The 25,059-nt window shown below is 40.3% G+C and overlaps 1 protein-coding gene across 2 annotated transcripts in view; it reads right to left on the bottom strand.

Annotated features, from left to right (window-relative positions):
• The window catches only part of SCAF11 (SR-related CTD associated factor 11), an 82,961-nt gene extending 60,601 nt beyond the window's left edge, over positions 1–22,360 (bottom strand). The window contains exon 1 of one of the 2 annotated variants that reach the window (XM_084876631.1): positions 22,093–22,360. The gene's annotated coding sequence lies outside the window, so the exon portion shown is untranslated. The remainder of the gene's footprint in view (positions 1–22,092) is intronic. The other variant, XM_084876632.1, reaches the window with a different exon arrangement.
• Between the last annotated feature and the right edge of the window lie 2,699 nt (positions 22,361–25,059).

Raw genomic sequence — 25,059 nt, 5'->3', positions numbered from 1 at the left:
ACAGGTCTTATAGTATAAACATAAATAAGTTCTTTATTCTACACTGCTATTTATTAAGATTCTGGTTTTCCAGGAAATACACTTTATTCAATGAGGAGGAAGCACAAGAAGTCACTTTCAACATATAAGAAACAGTCAATTGAAAACAAAGTAACAGAAAATTAGGGGGAAAAAATATCCCAGCAAATAGACAGCAATTTAGGAAAAAATACACAAAAAGATAAACATCCAGAAATTCAACTACTAGAATTCAAATTATTTCCTGAGCTAAAATAAAGATCATAAGTATCACTTTTCTTTATTCAAACAGGCTCTACACCAGACTCTCCACATTTCTCAGTCTGTTTCTTATTTTTCATTCAATAAATATTTAGTCAATTTCCCTATTTTCTACGTATCACTAGGCCTTAAGCACTGGCACACCTGACAAAAACAAAAAACAATTACATTATAGGATAGCAGGTGCAGTAATGAGGGTGAGCACAAGGTATTATATAAGCACACAATAAGCATCAAATTCAAGATATGTGTGTTTGGGGAAAAAGGGCTTCCCAACTGAGACCAAATGGATTAAAAATGTGTTTTTCTAGCTATTCCCCCCCCCCCAATCCCCGCCCTCCCATAACAGAATTTCCAGCTCTAAAGGTCTCAGAACTAGAATTGTCAATTTTAACATGATATTGAGGATTTTAATTTTCAGAACAAAGGAAAGGTAGGATACATAGAAATGAGAGCACACAGGTCAGTTGATATTCTGGCCATTTTAGATCTCCTTTATGGAAATGACCAGTAGGCAAATGTGCCTGACTCTACATCATAAAGGCCTTTGGCCAGAAAAAGCTTTTCAGACTAACTTGATGAGCATATTTTTTGATAGAGAGAAGTATCTTCCTTTTTTTTCTTCAAATTTTATAAAATAGTACATTTTCACAAATTATATGAGTATATTAGGTATCTAACTGAACACCATGAATTAAAAAACAAGCATAGGTCTTTAATAAGCAAAATATTTGTCCCTTCAACATGCAAAGTTCTCTCTATTCATGATCACAGTTGTTACATATTTTTCAACATCAGACTTTTTTCAGGTAAAAGTAAAATTCTTAATCAGGAAGCAAAATGGAGAACCAGTAAATTAGGATATCCATTTATAAAAATAGCAAAAAAAATTTTTATTTCTACCAATAGTTTTATTACAACCAACTTTATAAATACCAACCAATAATAAAACTGTGATGGGAATGAAACTCAGAATTTCAATTTTTGTTTTAATGGAATCATTTACATAATGTTAAGTTCAGAATATTTGTATCCTCCCTCCCACCCAAATCATACATTGAAATACTAATCTCTAATGGTAATGGAATTAGTAAGTGGGGCCTTTGGGAAGTACTTAAAAGTCACATGGATGGGATCCTCATAAATGGAATTCATGCATTAGAAAAGAAGCTTCAGAGAAATCCCTAGCCCTTTCTTAGGTGAGTATGCAAGGGGAACTCTGCGACCCAGAAGAGGGCACTCACCCAACCTCAGTGGCACCCTGATCTTGAATTTTCTGTTGTTTGTAAGCCACCCAGTTTGCAGTATTTTATTATAGCAGCCCAAATGGACTAAAACTGTTTTCAGTTGCCAGCTCTAAAAGAACTTCTAAATGAAGTTCTTCAGAAGAGAAAATGGAACATGAGGAACAATTGAAAGAGCAACACAAGTAGTAAATATCTGGGTAAGTAATTAACTATTGGCTCTTAAATTTTTTAAAATATGATTGGTAATTAAAAGCAAATATTATAACACTACCTAATAAGGCTTCCAATACATGCAGGTGTAATACAAGACAATTACTAGTACAACACAAAGAGGTAGGGGAAAGGGACCTATACGGTAATAAAATTTCTGTATTTCACTTGAATTAGTAAAATATTAATTCAAGATAAAAATTAAGTATATATGTTATAATCCCTAGAGCAACTACTAAAATGTTAATAGGCAAAAACACAAAACAATAAAATGGAATACTAAGAAGTGTTCAAATAACCCAAAGAAAGAGGTTACAGAACAAAACAGAGGGAAAACAGAAAATAAAATGATAAACCTAAACATAAATGTATCAATAATTAAAATATGTGAAAGCATTATAGCATTACAGAGTTTATATCACAAAAGGTCTCAAATCAATCATATGAAATTCTACCTTCAGAAACTAAACAGCAAAATATATACAAAGCAGGCAAAAGGAAGGAAACAGCAAAAATCAATAAAATTGAAAACAAAACAAAAAAATCAATGAAACTAAAAGCTTTCTTTGAACAGATCAATAAAATGTAAACCTCTAGCAAGACTGATTAAATAGAATAGCACTGAATAGCCCTAGTAGTATTTAAAGAAATTGAATTTATAGCTAAAAGTCTTCCAAAAAGGAAATTTCCAGGCCCAGATAATTTCCCTGGTGAATTTTACTGAACACATAAAGAAGAAATAACACCCATTCAATACATTCTCTTTCAGAAAATGGAAGAAAAACACTTTCCAACTCATTTTATGAGTTTAGCATTACCCTAATACCAAAAACAAATGAAGATGATATAAGAAAAATAAATAATTGATATACTGGATTCAATAAAAATAAACAAAACTATAATAATACAAATTGTCAGTTATAGAATTAAGTCACAGGAATGTAATGCACTGAATAGGGGATTACATTAATAATCCTATATAGTAAAAGGCTTCCTATATAATAAAAGGCTAATATGCAAATTGACTGATCGGCTCAACACAGAAGCTGCCCCCTGGTAGTCAGTGTGCTCCCACAGGGGGAGCACCCCTTAGCCAGAAGCCCTTATTTAAAAAGAAACAATAATACTCTTCCATATTAGCATCAGACATGGGCTACCTCCACCACACCTCCTACTGGGGATGGAACCCAGGCATGTGCCCTGTCTGGGAATAGAACAGTGACTCCTGGTTCATAGGTTGATGCTCAACACCACTGAGCAACACCAGCCGGGCCTAAATATAATCTTATTACAAATGCTTTGAACACCCCAAGAGCAGAATTTTTGGTTATGCTTTTATAACTATTGTTAGGTATTACTTCTGACACATAATCTGTTCTCTAATTTAGCTCTTAAGAGTATTTTGTGAGATTATCTCCATTTTACATACAAAGAAAGAAATCAACTTGTCCAAAGTCACAAAGCCAGTGGTAATTATCCCCCTGGCAGAAAATAAAAACTATTAATTAAAGTCACTAGATAGTAGAAGTATTCAAACAATTAGAAAAAGAAAAACTCTTAATTTAATGACTGCAAAATGACTGCCTTGGTCACTGTATTACAAGGATCCAGCACCTGTCTTCAAATGAGTGCCCAATAAATAGTTCTGAATGAATGATTTATGTATAACAATCATAGGTGATATTTACTCAGCACATTTTATCTGTCATGATTCTAAACTACACACACACACACACACACACACACACACGCACGCACGCACACACGCACACACGCTCTCGCGCTCCATAGGGAAAAAATTAACAATTCTGCAATGAATGGAAAGACAAAGGTTTTAAGCAGAGAAACAGTAACTGTAAAAAAAAAAAAAGTAACAGCCCAGCTGGTATGGCTCAATGGTTGAGCGTCGACCTATAAACCAGTAGGTTATAGTTCAATTCCAGGTCAGGGCACAAGCCTGGGCTGAGGGTGCAACCACCAGTAGAAAAGGTGCAGGAGGCAGCCAATCAATGATTGTCTCATCATTGATGTTTCTATCTCTCTCTTCCTCTCTGAAATCAGTAAAAATATATTTTAAAAAAGGAAACAAATGGAAATTTTAGAAAATGCAAATACAAAGGGAAGTCAGTGAATGTGATAATATGTCAACAGAAATAATCTAATCTGAAAAACAGAAAAATAAATGATTGGAAGAAAATGAGTCTCGGGGCCTGTGGACAACATCCAAAGTTCTATTCATGTCATTTGAATTCCAGAAAAAGAGAGAAGAAAGAAACAGGTACAGGAAAATACCTGAAGGAACAAGGCCCCCAAAATCTCCCAAACTTGGTGAAAGCACAAATTTAAAAATTCACAAAGTTCAGCATATACAAAATATGAATAACTCAAAAAAAGATAAACATGTCCTGACAGAGGAATCCAAGATGGCTGCTCGGGTAGGCAACTAGCCGCAGCCGCACACAACAATTTTAATAAAATACAACTAAAATATAAAATGGACATTACCCAGAACTACAGGAAAGTCGACTGACTGGAAATCCTACAACAAGAAGCAAGGAGAAAACCAGAAGGAAGCACGGAGGAGCTGTAAAAGCCTAAGGTACGGAGACACGCGGCGCGCGCGGAGAGGACGGAGCCGGAGAGGAGGGAGGCCGAGTGCCTGGCGGGCGTTCCCTAGCGGGAAGGAGAGAAAACTCCGACTGTGCTGGGCCCCTGACTGCTCTGAACCCCAGTTCTGGGCCAGACCCCGGGGACTCAGGCTCAGCCATAGGGAGCTGGGCTGTAAGTCGGAACCCCGGGGAAGCGGAGAAAGGAGGTCCCGGAGGCGCGCACACTGCCCCCAGAGAAGGGACGGTCGGCTGTGCCGCGGGATTGCCCTGACGGGAAGGAGACTGGGGCTCCAGACTGTTGTGAACGCTACCTCCAACTCCACTTCCAACTGAACTGAACCCCAATACCGGGCTCATTGTGGGAGAGCATAGACTGTTTGGCAGCAGGCGAAAACCGAGGGCACCTTTCTCTCAGAGGCGCCGGCAGCGAGCACTGAAGGACCCGCATAGGGCGGGGCTGACGGAAGCCAAAGCTGCAGGCTCCACCCTGAAACCCCGTCCCATCTGTAACTGCGAAATGCGACAACAAAATAGATCACAAACGAAAGAAATGGAGGACAAAAAGCGTCTGGATATAGAGTTCAAATCTACGCTTATAAGGTTTTTCAAGAATTTCCTAGAAAAGATGGATAAGGCCTATGAGGATATGAAAAGAGACCATCAAGAAATGATAAGGGAACAACAAGAAATAAAGAATACATTGTCTGAAATAAAAAATATTCTACAGAGTCCTAAAAACAGAAGGGAAGATCGCAAGAATCAAGTCAAAGATTTGGAACATAAAGAGCCAGAAGACACTCCTCCACAGAAGCTAGAAGGCAAGAGAATCCAGAAAATTGAAGATAATGTAAGAAACCTCTGGGACAACTTCAAGCGAACCAACATCAGAATTATGGGGGTTCCAGAAGATGAGAGAGAGCAAGATATCGAAAACATACTGAAAGAAATAGTGACAGAAAACTTCCCCCACCTGGTGAAAGAATTTGACTTACAAGTCCAGGAAGTGCACAGAACTCCAAACAAAAGGAATCCAAAGAGGACCACACCGAGACACATCATTATTAAAATTCCAAGAGCAAAAGATAAAGAGAGAATATTAAAAGAAGCAAGAGCAAAGAAGGTAGTAACTTATAAAGGAGCACCTATACGACTGTCAGCTGACTTCTCAACAGAAACCATGCAGGCCAGAAGGGAATGGCAAGAAATATTCAAGGGGATGAATAGCAAGAACCTACAGCCAAAAATAAGCTACCCAGCGAAGCTATCACTCAGAATCGAAGGCCAGATAAAGAGCTTCACTAATAAAAAAAAGCTAAAGGAGTTCATCACCACCAAACCAGAATTATATGAATTGCTGAAGGGGGTTCTTTCAGAAGAGAAAGTAAACAAAGATAAAAATTATGAACAACAAATACGTAATTATCAACAAGTGAATCTAAAAACCAAGGAAATTAAAAAAATCTGATGAACAATATTAACTGTTGAATATAATAGAATCAGAGGTATGGAAGGGGAGTGAACTGACGATTCTTGGGGAAAAGGGGAGAGGGGGATGTGGGAAGAGACTGAACATAAACTGTGCACCTATGGATGAGGACAATGGGGAGAGGGGAAAGGGCAGAGGGTGGGGTGGGAACCTGGTGGAACAGAGCAATGGTGGCGGGGGGGGGAAGGAACATTTGTAATAATATGAAAAATAAAAACTTATTAAAAATAAAAAAAAAAATAAAAAAAAAAAAATAAAAAAAAAAAAAACAAACAAACATGTCCTGACAAATCATAATTTCAGAAAAGCAATTGTGAGCGGGTGCAGGCCAGGCTACCCCTACACACACACCCCCAGTGAACAAATTTTGTGCACCAGGCCTCAAGTATGGTAATAAACTTCAGGCTAAAGAGAAATGATACCAGGGAGAAACCTGAAGTTCCATTAACAAAGAACAAGAAAAAATAGCAAACAGCTAGATATAGATGAGATTATTTTTCTTTTCTTTTTTTTTTTTTTTTTAAAATATATTTTATTGATTTTGTACAGAGAGGAAGGGAGAGAGATAGAAAGCTAGAAACATCGATGAGAGAGTGAGTCATCGATCAGCTGCCTCTTGCACACCCCCTACTGGGGATATGCCCGCAACCAAGGTACATGCCCTTGACCAGAATCGAACCCGGGTCCCTTCAGTCCCCAAGCCGACGCTCTAGCCACTGAGCCAAACCGGTCTCGGCAAGATGCGATTATTTTTCTCATAAATTCACTGAAAATGCAGGATTACTAAAAATTATATAATTGTTTATAATGTTTTCATTGTATGTATATGTAGTACATATGACAAGTATAACATAAAGGTCAGTGGGGGGAGTTGTAGGGTTTCTACATTTATTCAAGTGGTAAATATTAAGTAGACTGAATATTTAGGTATAGATATACTCAAGGCCCAATGCATGAAATTCGTGCAGGGATAGGGTCCCTAGGCCTGGCCGGCAATCAAAGCTGATTGGGGCCTTCCAGCTGCCAGCCGGAGCCTTCCTTCATTCCGCATAACCCCTTGGTGGTCAGCACACATCATAGTGAACAATTAAATTCCTGGAACTCCCAAGGGGACACTGTACTATTGGCCTTTTATATAGATAGATAGATAGATAGATAGATAGATAGATAGATAGATAGATAGATCGGGTCTAGTAATAATTAATGTCGTTTTAAAACATTCGCTTAAAATCTTGCTTGGCGTTGACTTGTATTGACATAACCTTCAAACACGTGGTATCTACAGAACGTGTGAAGTGCAATTAACAAGTTTTGCTTGAAAAAGTTTGTGTTTGGTTTGGTTTTTGTTGCAAAACTAGGGCTAAGAAGATGGCGGATTAAGAGCATATTCGGCACTGCATGCTTTACGAGTTCCAATTAGGAAGAAAAGCAAGTGAGGCTGCAAAAAACATCTGTAGTGCTCTTGGTCAAGATGCAGTTAGCGTCAGAAAATGCCAGCGTTGGTTTGAGAAATTTCGCGAGGGAAATTTTTCGTTAGATGACAAGAGTGGTCGAGGCCGTGTGTCCAATTTTGATCAAGAAGCTCTTCAAGCTCTTTTGGTGCAAAATCCTCAAATTACCCAACAAGAGCTTGCGACAACTTTAAATTGTTCACAAAAAACAATTTCCAATCAATTGCGTGCACTTGGCAAAGTCCAAAAGTTTGGAAAATGGGTTGCTCATGAGTTGACCGACAACAACCGTAATCAAAGAGTCACAATTTGCAGTTCGCTCCTCTCTCGTCAAAACCGTTTGCCGTTTTTAGAGCAAATTGTTACCGGAAAGTATGTTAATTTGAAAAGGCGGCCTCAATGGTTGGACAAAAATGAGGCTCCGCAGCCCATGCCAAAACCTGACTTGCATGCGAAAAAAGTGATGTTGTGTGTTTGGTGGAATTTTAAAGGAATTCTTCATTATGAACTTTTACCATCTAACCAAACCATTACAAGTGCAGTGTATAGTGCCCAATTGGAAAGGTTAGCCCAAGCTTTAAGAGAAAAAGAACCCGCGCTGATTAATCGGAAGGGCGTAATTCTTCACCACGATAACACACGACCGCATACTGCAAGAATCACTGCTGAAAAACTGCGCCAGTTGGAATGGGAAGTTCTCCCTCAACCTGCATATTCTCCTGATATTGCCCCTTCCGATTACCATTTGTTTCGTTCTTTGCAAAACTTTCTTCTTGGAAAAAAATTTAATAATGAAGAATGCCTCAAAAATGCATTGACAGAATTTTTTGCATCAAAATCACAAGAATTTTACAACAGAGGGATTAAAATGCTTCCTGAGCGTTGGGCACAAGTAGTAGAAAACAACGGCAACTATATTGTTGATTACATTTTGTTGTATTGTTTAAATAAATTCGATTTAAAAAAGTATTAGAAAACGACATTAATTATTACTAGACCTAATAGATATAGATATAAGATAATAATTTTCATAGGAGCAATTAAAAGAGAGATTATCAGATTGGAGTTTTAAAAAGACTGAATTAGCCAGGCCAGCTGGCTGGCGTGACCCAGTGGTGAGCGTCAACCTATGAACGAGGAGGTCTTGGTTTAATTCCCATTTAGATGGTAATACATGCCTGGGTGGCAGTCTTGATTCCCAGTGGGAGGCGTGTAGGAGGCAGCTGATCAATAATTCTCTCTCATCATTGATGTTTCTATCTCTCCCTCTCCCTTCCTCTCTGAAATCAATAAAAATATATATTTCTTAAAAAGACTAAATTACATTCTGTCTACAGGAAACTCACTTTAAATATAAAAACACAGACAGACAAAAGTTTGAAAAAGATATGCCATGCAAATAATCATCAAAGAAAGTAGGAGTTGCTATATTAACATGAGACATAGTTTAAGCTTCTCTTAAGGGCTTGATTGTATTTATTTTCCCACTTTCAATTTTAGTCTTATGTAGTTCTATATCAGTTTTGAAACAATAAAATTAGTTTGTTTCATGCATCTGCCTCATATTAGTCATATTTGGTATCTACGTAATGGGACATGTACAACAGTTCCTAAAGAAATATGGCCTAATGCAACAGAGCTGTCCTATCTGAAGGCTTTTCTATGACAAGGTTTTGAGGTGAATGACAGCTTACAAATTTTAAAATTATTAATATTTTACTCCCCATTAGAACAGTAGTTTAAAGAAATAATTTGACAGGCCATCTAGGCATACAAAATAGTATTACAATTATATTTATGTTAACAAATCATGTATCATTTGTAAGCTGTTTCACTGAAAACAGCTTTCAAAAGAGTGTTGCTGTGGCTGCTCTCTTTAATGTTTATATTTGTTCTTGTTTACTCTAAGCTGCTGAACTACTACTGTGGTTAGGATATTGAGCCTGGCAGGCAGCAAAGTCTACACAAGACTGCAGGAAAGTAGACCCCATGGCGATTGTGGTATTTCATCAAGCAGACACTGGGGAATATGTGCAACATGAAGAGACATTGCTTAAAATGAAATAATCACAAGGATTTATGGCTGTGTGGACGGGCTTAGCTTTGTTTCAGTGTCTATGTAGATTCCACCAACATGTCGAATTTTGTCAACACTGTGACCTCTCTAGGGGCTTCTTAGTTTAACATTCTATCTACTATGGATAAATGCAGGCTAGGTCAAAAATAGGATTTTTGTGTTTGTTACCAAATAGAATAATATTGTGTTTTATATTTCAATCAGAGGGCTTCTTATTTTCAGTAAAAGGTTCTAAATCATTGGAATTGAGGACAAGAGTAGATTACTGTTACCTGAAACACTGTTTTCCGCACTCATGATAAGAATACAATAGGTATTCATACTTACTAATACTATGAAAGACAGATATTGATGTATCAGAATAGTAGACCATGTCTAGGATTTTACCAGGACAAATAAAATTTGGATAAAATTTATTCTGCCCATTTTCCTTATGGCAGGTACTGTGTGGTATGGAAGAAAACTTGAATTCTAAATCTAATTCTAATACCTACCATCTCTATGATGCTTCAGATAATTCATTAAATTTTAATGAGCTTCATTTTCTTCTGCTTAAAAAACAACAGCTTTAACTATCTACCTAAGAATAGGTTTTAGAATTAGAAATCATGATTGCAAAGTACCCTAGCACAGTGCCTGGCAAATGACAGGATTTGAATAAATGTAAGAATTGTGTTTTTGTTGCATATACTAAGTGCTTCTGCTACTAAGAATAAGATCTAATGAGTTATAATTTCATTATATTATTCTGGTTTTTTCAAGCTGTTTTCTCAATCTTTCTTCTTCCAGGATCTCAGGTTGAGCATTATTTTCATCCCCTTTGTTTCTAAAACATTTTCCTTATGAACCTTTACTTACATTACTGGACTGGACAAAAAAACACTAATCAGGGACCCTAAAATAATTTACTTTCTTCATTCCTCCCTATGCTTTCCCAAATAATTTTTAGAATTATTAAATAATTATTTAATTGTTTTAAATATATTTTTATTGATTTCAGAGAGGAAGAGGGAGAGTTAGAAACATCAATGATGAGAATCATTGACTGGTTGCCTCCTGAATGCCCCCTAATGGGGATCATGCCACAGCCTGGGCATGTGCCTTTGACTGAAATCGAACTTGGGACCTTTCAGTTCGCAGGACAATGCTCTATCCACTGAGCAAAACCAGCTAAGGCTATTAAAGTATTTTTTTAAATGAAAAACATTTCACATAGAAATATTTTTAAAATTACTGTATTGTAAATAATTTCCCTAACAAATATACTGCTTATTTTAAATGCCAAAGATGACATCTCTAAAAGTAAGACATTTTTCTAAATAAATATATATTTTATTGATTTTTTTACAGAGAGGAAGGGAGAGGAATAGAGAGCTAGAAACATCGATGAGAGAGGAACCACTGACCAGCTTCCTCCTGCACACCCGCTACTGAGGATGTGCCCACAACCAATGTACATGCCCTTGACCAGAATTGAACCTGGGACCTCTCAGTCCACAGGCCAACGCTCCATCCACTGAGCCAAACCGGTTTCGGCAAAGTAAGACATTTTTTTAATTACACAAACATACAAAAAAAGCCATATTAACATAACCCCTCCAGGTGCAAAAAAAAGTAGGGTTGGAGAAATAGGATACAAAAAATGAATACCAAGATAACATACATTAAGATAAGGCATTTTTCAGGATTAACTTAGAATGAATTCACTTGGACAGCAATAGAATATAAGATCAAAGACATAATTATAAACCCATGTAAAAGAACTTTAAGTCCGAGGTAGGACTTAAATTCTGTTTTGTAAAAAGCAGAGAATCAATAAGGACAAACCTCCTTTTCCCATTTACCTATTTTGGAATAGTTCCTGAAATGTTTAAATTGGGGTTTTTAAAGATAATGCAGCAACACAAAGTGGAGAAAGAGAGGAAAGTATAAAAAATGAGTTAGGAAAACATCAAAAGTACACTGTGAAATAGTAAAGAAGGCCTGCAGATATAATCAACAAACCTGGGATACAGAATTATGGGTTAAGAGAGTGCTTACCTTGTATCAGGTAATGACTGCATGCCTTTGCACGTTTAATCCTCAAAATTCCATACCACAGTAGGTATATTTAAAAAACTAGAATGCCACATTTAAAAGGCTAAAAAATCACTCACTGGAACACATGTGTCAAACACAAGGCCCGCGGGCCAAATCCAGCCCGCCAGGCCTTGCAATGTGGCCCGCACCGCGCTGTCATCACTGCACTCCGCTGTCAGTTTATGACATTGTCAGTTTATGACTGTTCAGTAAACCATTCGGCCCGCGATTTAGGCTGGATTTTAGATTTTGGCCCCTTCTCTGATTGAGTTCGACACCCCTACACTGGAATATGAAACACAGAGAAAGTTAGCTGCTATTGCCGCTGGACTTAGGTAAATGTATTTAGTTAAAACAGATGAGAGAGAGAAAACAAAAACAAAAACAAAAACAAGATGGTGGCCTACGTAAGCACCTAAGCTGCCGCCTAGCACAACAATTTCAAAACAACAACTAAAAGACAGAACAGACATCATCCAAAACCACAAGAAAGCTGGTGGAGTGGGAAATCTACAACTAGAAAGGAGAGAAACTCACGGACTGGATTGGGAGCCGAGAAGTGCAGAGGTAGGGAGACGCTCCTGTGCAGAGAGGAAGGGCGGCCGAATGCCTGGCTGGCGGGAGGGGAAAGGAAGTCCCCGATTGCACTGAACCCTTTCCGACTGCACTGAACCCCAACCCCGGCCAAAACCCCGGGGCCCCACCCATGCTCAAACGAGTGGAGCCCGGACTGTAGAGAAAGGCACCTGGAGACTCAGAGACTGGGGGACAAGGGGAGCGGGAGCCACAGTGGGCAGGGTTTATAGTCACGCACAAGTGAGTGCGAGCAGAGAGGTCTGACAGCAGAGGTTGCTGCGGCCTCTCCATAGCGGAAGGAGTCAGAAGCTTCAGACTACAAAGCCCCAACCCAATTCCGGGCAAGCCCCTGGGGCACCCATGCTCTTGCACAGGGAATCTGAACAGTCAGGCGAAAACTCAGGGAGGCAGAGGTCTGACGCTTGTGCACAAGGGCAGGGCTGACGGGAAGCCAAGACTGTCAGCTCAGCCCCGAGACTCCGCCCGATCCAAGCTGAGCACAGAGGCTTTTGCAATTTTGCAAGTCTGATCCTATAAGACTGTCTCCAATACAGAAAGTATCCCGGAGTAGACACAGCTGATACTCACATCCAATGGGCAGGGGGTCAATTCTTCCCAGTGATACCAACAACAATTGAGACTAACTACAACAAGGCTGTACACGCAGTCCACAAAGGGGAGCACCAAGAGTGTCTACCTCAGGTAACTGGGGAGGCTGACCCACTGGGCCATATAGGACACCAAACACACAAAGCAATCCTACGAACTCTAGGAAGCAGCGAAAATGATGAGACAAGGAAATAGATCTCAAATGAAAGAGATGGAGGACAACAAAAGACTGGATATAGAGTTCAAAACCATGGTTATAAGGTTTTTCAAGAATTTCCTAGAAAAGGCCGATAAATTTAATGAGACCTAACTAGAAATTAAACATACACTGACTAAAATAAAAAATATTATACAGAGATCCAACAGCATACTGGAGGAACACAAGAATCAAGTCAAAGATTTGGAATACAAAGAGCCAAAGGACACTCCTCTGGAGAAGCAAGAAGAAAAGAGAATCCTGAAAGTTGAAGATAAGGAGCCTTTGGGACAACTTCAAGCGTACCAACATCAGAATTATGAGGGTGCCAGAAGAGAGAGTGCAAGATACTGAAAACCTATTTGAAGAAATAATGACCGAAATTTCTCCCACCCGGTGAAAGAAATAGACTTATAAGTACAGGAAGCACACAGAACCCCAAATAAGAGGAATCCAAAGAGGACCACACCAAGACACATCATAATTAAAATGACAAAAGCAAAAGACGAAGAGAGACTCTTACAAGCAGCAAGATACAGGGGTCCTCAAACTTTTTAAAGTGGGGGCCAGATCACGGTCCCTCAGAGAGCTGGAGGGCCGGACTATATGAACTACTAATTCCTACTGTAACACCTCGGCTGCGCTCACTGCCCAAAAAACCTGGTGGGCAGGATCAGACTCCTCTGCGGGACGCATGTGGCCCGCGGGCCGTAGTTTGAAGACCCCTGAGCAAGAGAAAAGCAGTTGGTTACCTATAAGGGTGCACCCATACGACTGTCAGCTAATTTCTCAACAGAAACTATGCAGGCCAGAAGGGAGTGGCAAGAAATATTCAGTGATGAATAGCGAGAACCTACAACCAAGATTACTGTATCCAGCAAAGTTGTTATTCAGAATTGAAGGGCAGATAAAGAGCTTCACATAAGAAATAGCTAAAGGAGTTCATCATTACCAAACCAGTATTATATGAAATGCTGAAAGGTATTCTTTAAGAAGAGGAAGAAGAAAAGAGATAAAAATTATGATCAACAAATACATATATATCAACAAGTGAATCTAAAAATCAAGTGAATTAAAAATCTGAGGAACAGAATAAACTGGTGAATATAATAGAATCAGGGGCAAAGAAAGGGAGTGGCTTGATAATTATCAGGGGGAATGGGGTCTGGGGGGGTGCAGGAAAAGACTTGATTAAAATCGTACACCTATGGATGAGGACAATGGGGAGGGGAGAGTAAAGGCAGAGGGTGAGGCAGGAACTAGGTGGAAGGGAGCTATGGGGGGAAAAAGGAGAAACAATTGTAATATTCTGAGCAATAAAGATTTATTAAAAAAAATAAAGATACGGGAACTGAGCCACAAAAAATAAAAAATAAAAAGATAAAGATAATAAAACTGATGAGATTTTTGGGACACTGATTAAGTCACCTATAAAAGTGACAATCAGTATATGGGCCAATCAGAATTCAAAGCCAGGTCTGATTGACTCCAAAGCCTACATACAAAAAAAGTAAACTAATTTTTATTTTATTGTCAAAGTTATATTAAAAAGACCAAGAAATCCAATGATAAAAGGGAGAAAAATTAGAAAAATTAGTCTTATCACTGATAGAGAAGAATCTCAGGTTTAAATAAGAAAAGTTGAGAACATATTTCATCACAAATTCTCACTGCAATTTTTGGTGTAATAACCTTCTATAAGAAACAAGACAACCTGGCCAGGTGTGGCTCAGAGGTTGAGCATCAACCCAGGAACCAGGAGGTCGTCAGTTTGATTCCCAGTCAGGGCATATGCCCAGGTTGTAGGCTTGATCCCCAGTAGGGGGCAGCCAATCGATGATTCTCTCTCATTATTGATTTTTTTTTCCTCTCTCCCCCTTCCTCTCTGAAATCAATAAAAACATATATTTTTTAAAAGAAACAAGTTAATATAGCTTATTTTTATTTTTTGTTAATCCTCACCTGAGAATATTTTTCCGTTGATTTTTAGAGAGAGTAGAGGGAGGGGGAGAGACAGAAAGAGAAACATGGATATGAGAGAGACACATCAACTAGTTGCCTCCCGTCCCAACTAAGGCTGGATATTGAGGTATGTGCCCTTGACCAGAATCGAACCCAGGACCCTTTAGTCCACAGGCTGAAGCTCTATCCACTGAGCCAAACCGGTAGATACAATTTAATATAATTATAACAAACACACACACCACCACCACCACCACCACCATCACCATGTCTCTATATGCTACCATTCTGCCCTAAGTGTTGGAGCAAAATTTGTGAGCAAAATGCCATAGGATGGTGAGGAGACCCAGAGTGAGGAGCTCAAGCAGAAATGTGAGATCCTTACCACAACGTATGAGAAGTGTGGAGTGAGACATGCATCCTGGCACAAGGTGTTAGGGCCTAAGTAGAGTGAAAATATGCAAGATGGAGAGAGCAACAGAGCCAATGGAAAACATTAGTAGCTATAAACAGAGGATTGATCATGTAAGCAAATAAACTAAGGATAATGGGAGCAAGGTATCTCCTTATAAAAGAAGGGAATTATAAATTTAGAAAGGGAGGACATTATAACCACTATAGGTTGAAATTGATGCCAACTCATGATTTTTCTATACAGATATATAAATGAATATAGCACCAAATCTTGGTTTCTAAATAACTTTTCCACTAAAAAAAAAAAAAAAAAAAAAAAAAAAAAAAAAAAACTCCTTGAAGAAATTGTTGGTTCTAAGGTAAGTAACTGGGAAAGTTCAGTTGAGCCTGGAACATTTTCTTATATCAAAAAGTAAGGAAGTACTCAAAGCAAGCAAAGCAAGTCAAAAAAAACACAGAAACTACCTTGAAAGGACTTTCACTGGCCAAAGCTGAGACAATCTGAAAATGTATAAATAGCAAATTTGATAAGAAATGGATTATTTATACAGTCTCAAAATACTTCCCCACATTCATTTAATTACTAAGGAGGGAGGAGGAACTTTATAGTAAAGAAGCCTGGGAGACTTTACCTTAATCAAGTGATCAAAGTGGATATCAGCAATGACACAAACAGAAATTGTATGCCATCTGATAGGATACAATGAGAACATAGCATCATTACTGTAAAACTCCTGCCAAAAAAGGCACAATCTGAATCCAACCATAAGGAAAATCAGGCAAATCCAAATCGAGAGACATTTTACAACAAAACTAACATGTAATATTTTAAAGTGTTCAAGTGAGGAAAATCAAGAAAAAACTGAGGTCCTACATTGAAGGATGTAAAAAGACATTAAGACCAAAAGCAAAACAGAGTTGTAACCTAGATCCTTTTGTTACAAAGGAAGTTATTGTACTTTGGAAACTGGCAAAATTTGAAGGAGCCTTAGGGTTAGGTGGTAATAATAATAGCAATGTCAATTTCCTAATTTTGATATAATTTATGTAACAGAAAGTCCTTGTCCAAATGCACCTGAAACTAACTCTCAAATGGTTGGAAGGGGGAGTTCTTTGTACCTGTACTTGGAACTTAAGCAGGATGCTATCTGCAACTCACTCTCAAATGATCCAGAGAAAAAGTTTTTGTATCATACTTGGAACTTTTCTAAAAGTTTGAGATTGTTTTTTTAAAAAAGATTACCTACAATATTCACTTACAGCAGCTAAAACTAGCATATAAGCAAAACAGTACTCCTTTCAAATGAAGAATACATATGTTTCCTCTTCTTGATATAGTAGTTACCCCTTATCCACAGAGGATATGTGGGTAAGCGGTAACTTATATGTGGATAAGATTCCCAGTGGATGCCTGAGACCATGAATAGTACGAAACCCTATATACTATGTTTTTTCCTATACACATACTGGTAAAATTTAATTTATACATTAAGCACAGTCGGAGACTAACAATAATAAAATAGAACAAATTACAATATATTGTAATAAAAATGATATCAATATGGTCTCTTTCTCTTAGCAAAAGAGCACCAATTTATTTTTGCTTCTTCACAATTTCAGATAGATTTGTTCTTACTGTAGACCTTAGCAACCTTAGCATTCAATTATTTTTCTTTCCTAGTGCATACAATTTTTTTTTTCCACCTTATTTAGTCGAGAACTTTCACGTTTCCACTTACAGGAAGCACTTCATGGCTTCTCTTTGTCATATTCTTCGGCATACCACTACTCTTGCGTTTTGGGGTGATTATTTTTTAAGTAAAATAAGAATTAACACAAGCACTGTGATACTGCGACTAATCAGATAACCAAGACAGCTACTAAACCACTGGTAGTGCATATACAGTGTGAATACGCTAGGATGACTCATGTTCAAGGCGGGACGGAGAGGGATGGCATGCGATTTAAAACTTATGAATTGTTTACTTCTGGAATTTTCCACGTAATATTTTTGGATCACAGTTGACTATAGGAAACTGAAACCACAGAAAGCAAAACTGTGGCTAAGGGGTGATTACCGTATAAGAAAAGACTACTTTATTATTTATGGGCTTCTTAATGACTTTTGATCTATATTTACACAGCCGAAAACAGTGTAATATTCTGATTGCACTGGACATGTATTTCAAGCCACCTGTTGCAGCCAGCTACTGTATTAAGCAGGATAGATATAGAATATTTCCAACAACACATTAAGTTCTATTACTAGGTAACACTGATATGGAGTTTGGGAGCTCAGTTCCTAACTTACTAAAGGCCAAAGAGTCATATGGACTTGGGTATAGATTCTTAGGAAGCCATTTAACTTCTCTAAAGCCTCAGACTCCTTTCTGTAAAATGGACTAATACACCCAACATCGCAAGGCTGCTGAAAAGATCAAATAAAATGTATGTAAAATGTCTAGGACAGAGCGTTTGGCACATAGCAAATATCTGATAAACATTAGTTCTCTTCTGTAATGTGGGTCGATAATTTCTTCATCTCACTGTCCTGCTTACTATCTAGCTCAAAAGGCCAATGAGCTCCCAAAATGTTAAATTCATCAACAATGGCCTTATTGACCACTCTCCCCTTGAAATACAGGCATACCTCAGAGGTATTGCAGGTTTGCTTCCAGACCACAGCAATAAAACAAGCTGTTATCTTTTTGTTGATGGGGGGTTTTTTCCTTCAATTTGTAAAAAACAACTGTGAAGTGCAAGTAAACAAAGTGCATTAAAATGACTTTATTCTGGCTGAAACCGGTTTGGCTCAATGGATAGAGCGTCGGCTTGGGAACTGAAGGGACCCGGGTTCGATTCCGGTCAAAGGGCATGTACCTTGGTTGCGGGCACATCCCCAGTGGGGGGTGTGCAAGAGGCAGCTGATCGATGACTCTCTCATCGATGTTTCTAACTCTCTATCCCTCTCTCTTCCTCTCTGTAAAAGAATCAATAAAATATATATATTTTTTAAAAAAATGACTTTATTCTATCCTTTGGTTCTGTAATACCATACTCATCTTCCCACTTCTCTGACTTCTACAGTATTCTTTGGGAGCTCATATTCCTCCAGCAAACTTTTTTTTTTATGTTAGAGGCCATTATGATTGCATTCTAGCACCTTTTTCCCCCTTCCCTAGGCTATTCCACCTATAGTTTCAAATACCAATGTAAGAGACTTCAATTTTCTATTTCCATAACATATCTTTCATCTGATTTTTAGAACATATCAATATATCTAATTGCCAACAATCATTTCACCCTGAAAGTTCCAAAGGTATGTTCAATCTTAGTGTCAGAATCAAAAGAACATGGTTCTCACCTGGTAACACCATCAACCCAGTTGTTTAACTCAAAAGTCATCTTTGAAATTTTTCTTTTCCTCACCTTCAATCCTTCAACTAACTGAGAGTTATTGATCTTAAATCCTATTCACTGTTGCCCATTTCCACATTTCTCATGCTAATTCAAGCTATTCTCATCTCTTCTATGATTAAGTCTTAACTGATTTTCCCACATCCATTCTTACTGCCTCTCCTCCCTTTCAATACACAACACTACAATACTAGTTCTGCCTTCTGAGACTATCAAAATTCAGTCTAGTTTGGCTTCTTAACAACATTTTAAACAGTTAAGATAATTATACCACTGTACTCTTAGCTTAGCATTCATAGTTCCTTCTATATTCTGACATCTGTTTTAGGGTCACATGCTGTCATAATCTCTAAAAATGTGTACCCCTTCCCCTGAACATAATGCATGGAGAGAAGTTAGCAGTTATGCAAAAACCGAGACTTGCACAGTTTAAAGTTTCAAACCATAATGACTATTGTTAGTTTTTAAATGTTCCCAGCTGAAAGGTGTTAACCCATTAAATATATATTAAGTATCTACTACCCTGTTTCCCCGAAAATAAGACAGTGTCTTATATGTCTTATTTTCAGGGGATGTCTTATCTTTCCATGCGCTAGGTCTTATTTTCGGAGGGTGTCTTATTTTCGGGGAAACACGGGTATGTGTCAGGCATTGTTCAGCTGTTTGGGGACAAATCAGTAACCAAAACTGACAAACCCTATTCACACAGAACTTGCATTAGAATGAAGAAGAAATACAATGAACTTAAGTTAGTAAATTATACAGTATATTGGAAAGTAATAAGTGCTACAGGGAATATCTGGCTTAAAAAGGATGGGGGAATGTGAGAGGAGGGCCTATTTTATAGAGTAGTCAGAGAAGTGCTGGAGAAAGAGTGAGGTAATGAAGTCAGAAAGGAAGAAGAGACACAAAACATTGAGCCATAATATGAACTTTAATATTGGCTGAGAAAGGTAGCCATTTGAGAAGAAAAGTGACAAGATCTAACAAACTTTAACAGGGTCACTCTAGCTGTTGAGACTATAGGTGAACAAAGGTCAGTGAGACATTTTACGAAGCTGTTTTGCAAGTGAGAGATGATGATGTTTTTACATTTAATTTTATTTTGTTTGTGTGTTTTTTCTTTTACTTTCTTGTTTTCACATTTTATATTGAAATTTTATGTGCCTAAGCACTAGGAAATTACAAAGCCACAACTTAAAAATAAGAAAAAAAGAAGAAAAAAAAAGACTATGAGGATAATGCAAAGACGAGTTAGTTCTTGGTAATAGCAACAGATGATACTGGCTAAACAGATGATACTGGCTATTTTAAATCTGAGCTCTACTCTGTGCTACTAACGGTTATCACCATTCAGATGCACCAAGATGCAAAACTATTAATTTATTCTTTGGGTCAGAGGACATAAATAAGAATTCAGGTTTTAAGCTTCTTTATTTCACGAGTCAAGATCCAATTTATATCACTAAAGACAAGGGTAAGTATGGCAAAGCTTGCCAAATAAGTTAAAATGAATATGCTAGAGATGTATGACTTTGTATTACTTTTATGCCTGCTACTCTCTCTAGTTTGGTTTTACAACTGTCTCTCACTGATGTACAGTCACTATTTGAATACAAAACGAAGTGATTAATATAACTTGCAAGCACCAAAAAGAAATAGTGAAAAAAGTGCAGCAGCAATAAGAATTGCTAATTAAAACACACACACAACCTCATAATGCATAAAAACAATATAAATTCAGATTAACTTTTATATGTCTTCATGAAATAAAAATATGCAAATATAATTTCAAAATTTCTTCTGCCCAGTAAATTAAAACAACACAAACAAAAAGCCCATAAACATTTTATTGCAGCTATTTACCAGTAACAAAAAAGTGAGATGATAAAGCCAACTGCCAAAGAAGCAGGAAAGAGAAAGCAATGATCTAGAAACTTCCTTATACATCAAAATTTGACTACTACTATCAGTAAAATAATATTAAAAAAAAAAAACACCACCTGTTATTTAAGAATGTTTTGCCTTCAACATTCTGCTACCAAACTAAGTAGTTATTTGTATGAATTAACCTTTCTTTTAAAAAAGAGAAAAATACACTTCAACATGCCTTTTCCAAAATTCGGTGAAAATTCCCAATCTGGGAAAATTTAACATCAGCATTTACTAGCCAAAGCATTTTATTTAATTTTTTTTTTTTTTCTGATCACTTTTGCTTAAATAGTTCACTGGTAGTATGATAAGATGTTAGTTAAAATGTAATCCAAAATGAATGGAAAACACTTAACTCGGAGACACTGTACGTAATGTGGTACCCTATTCCATATAATAAAAAAAAACAAACCCTAATATGCAAATCCACTGAACAGCAGAACAACCGGTCACTATGAGGTGCACTGACCACCAGGGGGGTAGACGCTCAAGACGGGAGCTGCCCCCTGCTGGTCAGCGCGCTCCCACAGGGTGAGCTCACTCAGCCAGAAGCCGGGCTCACGGCTGTGGAGCGCAACAGCGATGGCAGGAGCCTCTCCCACCTCCACTGCAGGCTGGAGGCCAGGAGGGAGGGCCTGGGGCTGCGAGGGCCCCCGCTGCAAGAGGGATGTCTGACTGCTGGCTGAAGATCAGGCCTTAGGCAGGCGGCATGCCCCAAGAGGACCAGGCCTCTAGAACTCGGCTAGAAGTATTTTAAAATTCAATTATTTGAATCTGTGAATGCTCTAATCAACTCCTTTGAATCAAGTGTTGGCTTTAAAAAAAAAAAAAAAAAAGTGTGTGTGTAGGTGGCAAGCCCGCCAGCAATCTGAAGGTCTCTATGGTTCCAAACCCCTGGGTGTGAGGGGCGGCGGCTGATGAAGCTAGGTTTAGATCTCCCGACCCTTTTGTTGTGGGCCCAGAAAACGGGTCTATAAACTCTGGGGGTGGGAGGAGGGTCTGGAACGCAGAGCCCGGGGCAGACGCCGTCCCCAGCCGTGCGCGGAGAGGTCACGGCGAGTAAAGTTTGGTTTCACTCGCGGGCTCGGGCGCAATTGACAAAGCCGAGGCTCCCGGGACAGCGGACCGAGGCCGGAGCTCCCGGAAGCCCGGCGGGACACGTTTCCCCGGGGGAGGGGCAGTGCGTGCGGGGAGGAGGGGAGAGCCCGGCGGCGGAGCCCCCTGCCCGCCCCGCGCCCGGGGCCGGGGCCACAGGCCGGGCGGGGAGGCGCCGGCTAGGCCACGGGAGGAAACGGGACCGGGAGCCGGCGGCCAGGCGGCGCCCGCAGCGGGGCCTCCCGGGCGGGGAAGCGCAGCCCTTCTCGCCGCCGCTTCCCCCGCCGCGAGAGGCAGCTCCAACTTTCCTCCGAGCGCAGGACGTCGCCTGGGCCCCGCGAGGTCCCCAAACTTTGTCCGCCGCCCTCCCTCCCCCCGTCGCCAGCCTGCAACCCCCACCTCGTCCCGGCAGCTGCGCGAGCCCGTCCAGCCCCGAGGTCGGCCCGTGTTTACCTCAGGCCGAGGTCGAAGCGCTGGCTCCACCGGCGGCGGCGCGGCCCCGCGGCAGGTCCCTAGGTCCCCGTCGTCACGCCGCTGCCAAGTCCCCCAACATGGACTCCCTAGTCCGCTCGGAGGTGTTCCGGGGCCCCCCGGGGGCGCCGGGCCGGGAGGCGGCGGAGGCGATGAAGGGAGCGGACCGAGCTGCGCTGCTGCTCCGCGCGGCTTGCGCCACTGCTGCTCCCCCTCCCCCCGCCTTGTCTGGCCTCCTCCCTCCCTCCCTCCCTCCCTCCGGGCTCCGCTCCCCCTCCCTCCGCGCCGCGCCGCGCCGCGCCGCCCGGCGCCGCTACTAGTCGACACACTACGGCGGCGATGACGACGGCGGCGGCTGGACGCGCTGCACGTACTCCCCCTGCTCTCCGGCTCCACGCGCGCCGCTGCAGAGCTCGGCGGCGCCTCGCGGGGGCGCTAGCGAACCACCGTCTGCGACAGAGGAACGTGGCGGGCGGAGTCACGTCACGCGGCGTGAGAGCTGCAAGGAGACAGGCAGCGAGGGCTTCTGGGAAACATTCCCGGTCCCGCCTCTTTCCCCCCCCCCCCTTACCCTCCCTCCACAACGCGGGCTGTGCGCATGCGCCCTGCGCAGACCGCTGGAGTGGAAGCCGCTTGGGCGGCGGGTCGGAGAAGCGGACGCAGACGGTCCGCGGGGCTCCGGGGGGCCTGGATGTGAAAGGGCCCGAGCGGCGTTTGCTATCCCATTGTTATGGGAAACCGATGTCAAGAGAGCGTTAATAAGGTGTTTGGCGGCGGATTGAGTTTTTACCCGGCAGCCTCGCTCACCTGAAATACATTCTGCGTGAAGGTTGAAATATAGGAAACTTGTAAGCCTTCCTCGTTCTTCCCAACTGGTGGGCATTTTAAAAATTCCCGAGTGTAGGTTCGATAGTGGCTTAGGATGATTCACTCACTCATTTGCCAGAGCCTACGATGTGAGGCGCGTGTGTCCTTGCCTATGGCTTCCCGTCCGCTGTCAAATCTCATCTTGCCTCTCCAGTATCTCTCCAGACTTTTGCAGAGTCACTGACTCTTTAAAAAAAAAAAAAAATTATATATATAATTTTATTTTTACTGATTTTTTTTACAGAGAGGAATAAAGAGTTAGAAATATCGATGAGAGAAACATCAATCAGCTGCCTCCTGCACGCCCCCCACTAGAGATGTGTCTGCAGCCAAGGCACATGCCCTTGGCTAGAATCGAACCTGGGACTCTTCAGTCCTCAGGCTGATGCTCTATCCACTGAGCCAAATCAGTTTCAGCAAGAGTCAGTGACTCTTTCGCTCCATGTTTATTCTCCTGGACAATTTCTTCAAACTACGCATGGCTCTCTCTGCTCTCGGTGTCCGCCCCTTCTCCTGGGTGGTCCTATCTACCCCCACCCCCAGGCCATGGTCCAGCCAGCCGCCCCCGGGGGAGGGTCCGCCTGGGCTGCCCCACCATGTAGCTTTCCCAGTCTCGGCTACAGGCCGCTTTGCGGCTCACCCCGTGTCCTGTCGTCGGTCCCCTAACTCCCTCTCTGGGCGCGTGGTCCTCTCCCAGCCGCCCATTATAAGATATATTTTCAAGGATGATTCATACAATCACTGAAAACTTTGTTCAAAGGATTGTATGATAGAACCAGGTTTAAAAAAAATAACACTGTTATGAGCTATCCAACACTATATAGCTTTGTTATGGATGCGTGTAAGCCTTCATCCTAGGGAATCAGACCTTTAGGAGTGTAACTCCAGATACTTTTTTTTTTTTTTTAATCCTCACCCGAGGATATTTTCTCCATTGATTTCTAGAAAGAGAAGAAGGGAGGCGGAGAGACAAAGAGAGAGAAACATCGATGTGAGAGAGACACATTGACATGCTGCCTCCCACACCTGCCCAACCAGGGCCAGGTATTTGAGCCTACAACCCAGGTGCATGCCCTTGACCAGAATGGAACCGGGACCCTTCAGTCTGCACGCCCACACACTATCCATTGGGCCAAACTGATTAGGGCCACACAGAGACTTTTGTTGCAACATTCTTCTGTGTTATTTTACATAAAAATCTATTTGGGGGAAAGTGACCTATCTTAAAACTTAAAGATCAAATGATAACTTTTGCCAAATAGAAATCTATGATTTTCAAATTAAAAATAACAGTATACTGCTTCAGCAAAACTTATCAATACAAATCTTTTTGTATATTTAGTCACTGGTAGATCATACATTTTTCGTTTTTTACCGTTGGCCTCCTAGGTATTATGTGATCATGTTTTGAAAGAAAAATGCTCTTAATGATCATGTACTAATGGTTTCTACTTTCATGTGGAAATAGAAGAGGGTGGTGGTTTGTAACAGACCATCTCTTGCCTCCCTAGGGAGAAGACCATGTATATTTCCGTACACGCTGCATTCTTCTAATTATGTTTGCATGCTGAAGATTTATTACCTTCACTGTTGTTTCAATATTTTTACTTATAATAAAATACAAGTTAAATAAATAAATGAACTATAAAAAAACTATAAAATACAGGAGTAAAGATTGACATTCCAGTCATCACCATCAACATTTTAGTTTTGATTGTAACCATTAAAAAGCACGACTATATGCATCACAAAACAACATTCAACTGAACGCCCAGTTGGTGAGTTGCAGTTTAACCGACACTTAAAATAGCAAACCTGTCACAGAGCAATAGAAACCTATTAGTGGCATCTTTAAAAAAGAAGGGTAATCAGTGTATTGATTTTTGACAGCTTTATCAGAAATAACTGCTATTGTTAATTTACCATTATAAATTTAATACAAAATAAATTTCAAATTAAGAGGGAGAATCTATCTATATATAAAAAAGCCGAAGTGACCATCACAACTGAACAGATGACAGAACAGGTTGCGTGGGGCAACCAGGCCAGCAGAGGGGTTAGTGAGGGGCAACCAAACAACCG

Source organism: Pipistrellus hanaki (assembly GCF_964339955.1).
Source record: "Pipistrellus hanaki genome assembly, chromosome: 3".
Classification (NCBI taxonomy): domain Eukaryota; kingdom Metazoa; phylum Chordata; class Mammalia; order Chiroptera; family Vespertilionidae; genus Pipistrellus; species Pipistrellus hanaki.
Note: the sequence above shows the minus strand (reverse complement) of the source record. Positions and strands in the feature narration are given on the sequence as shown.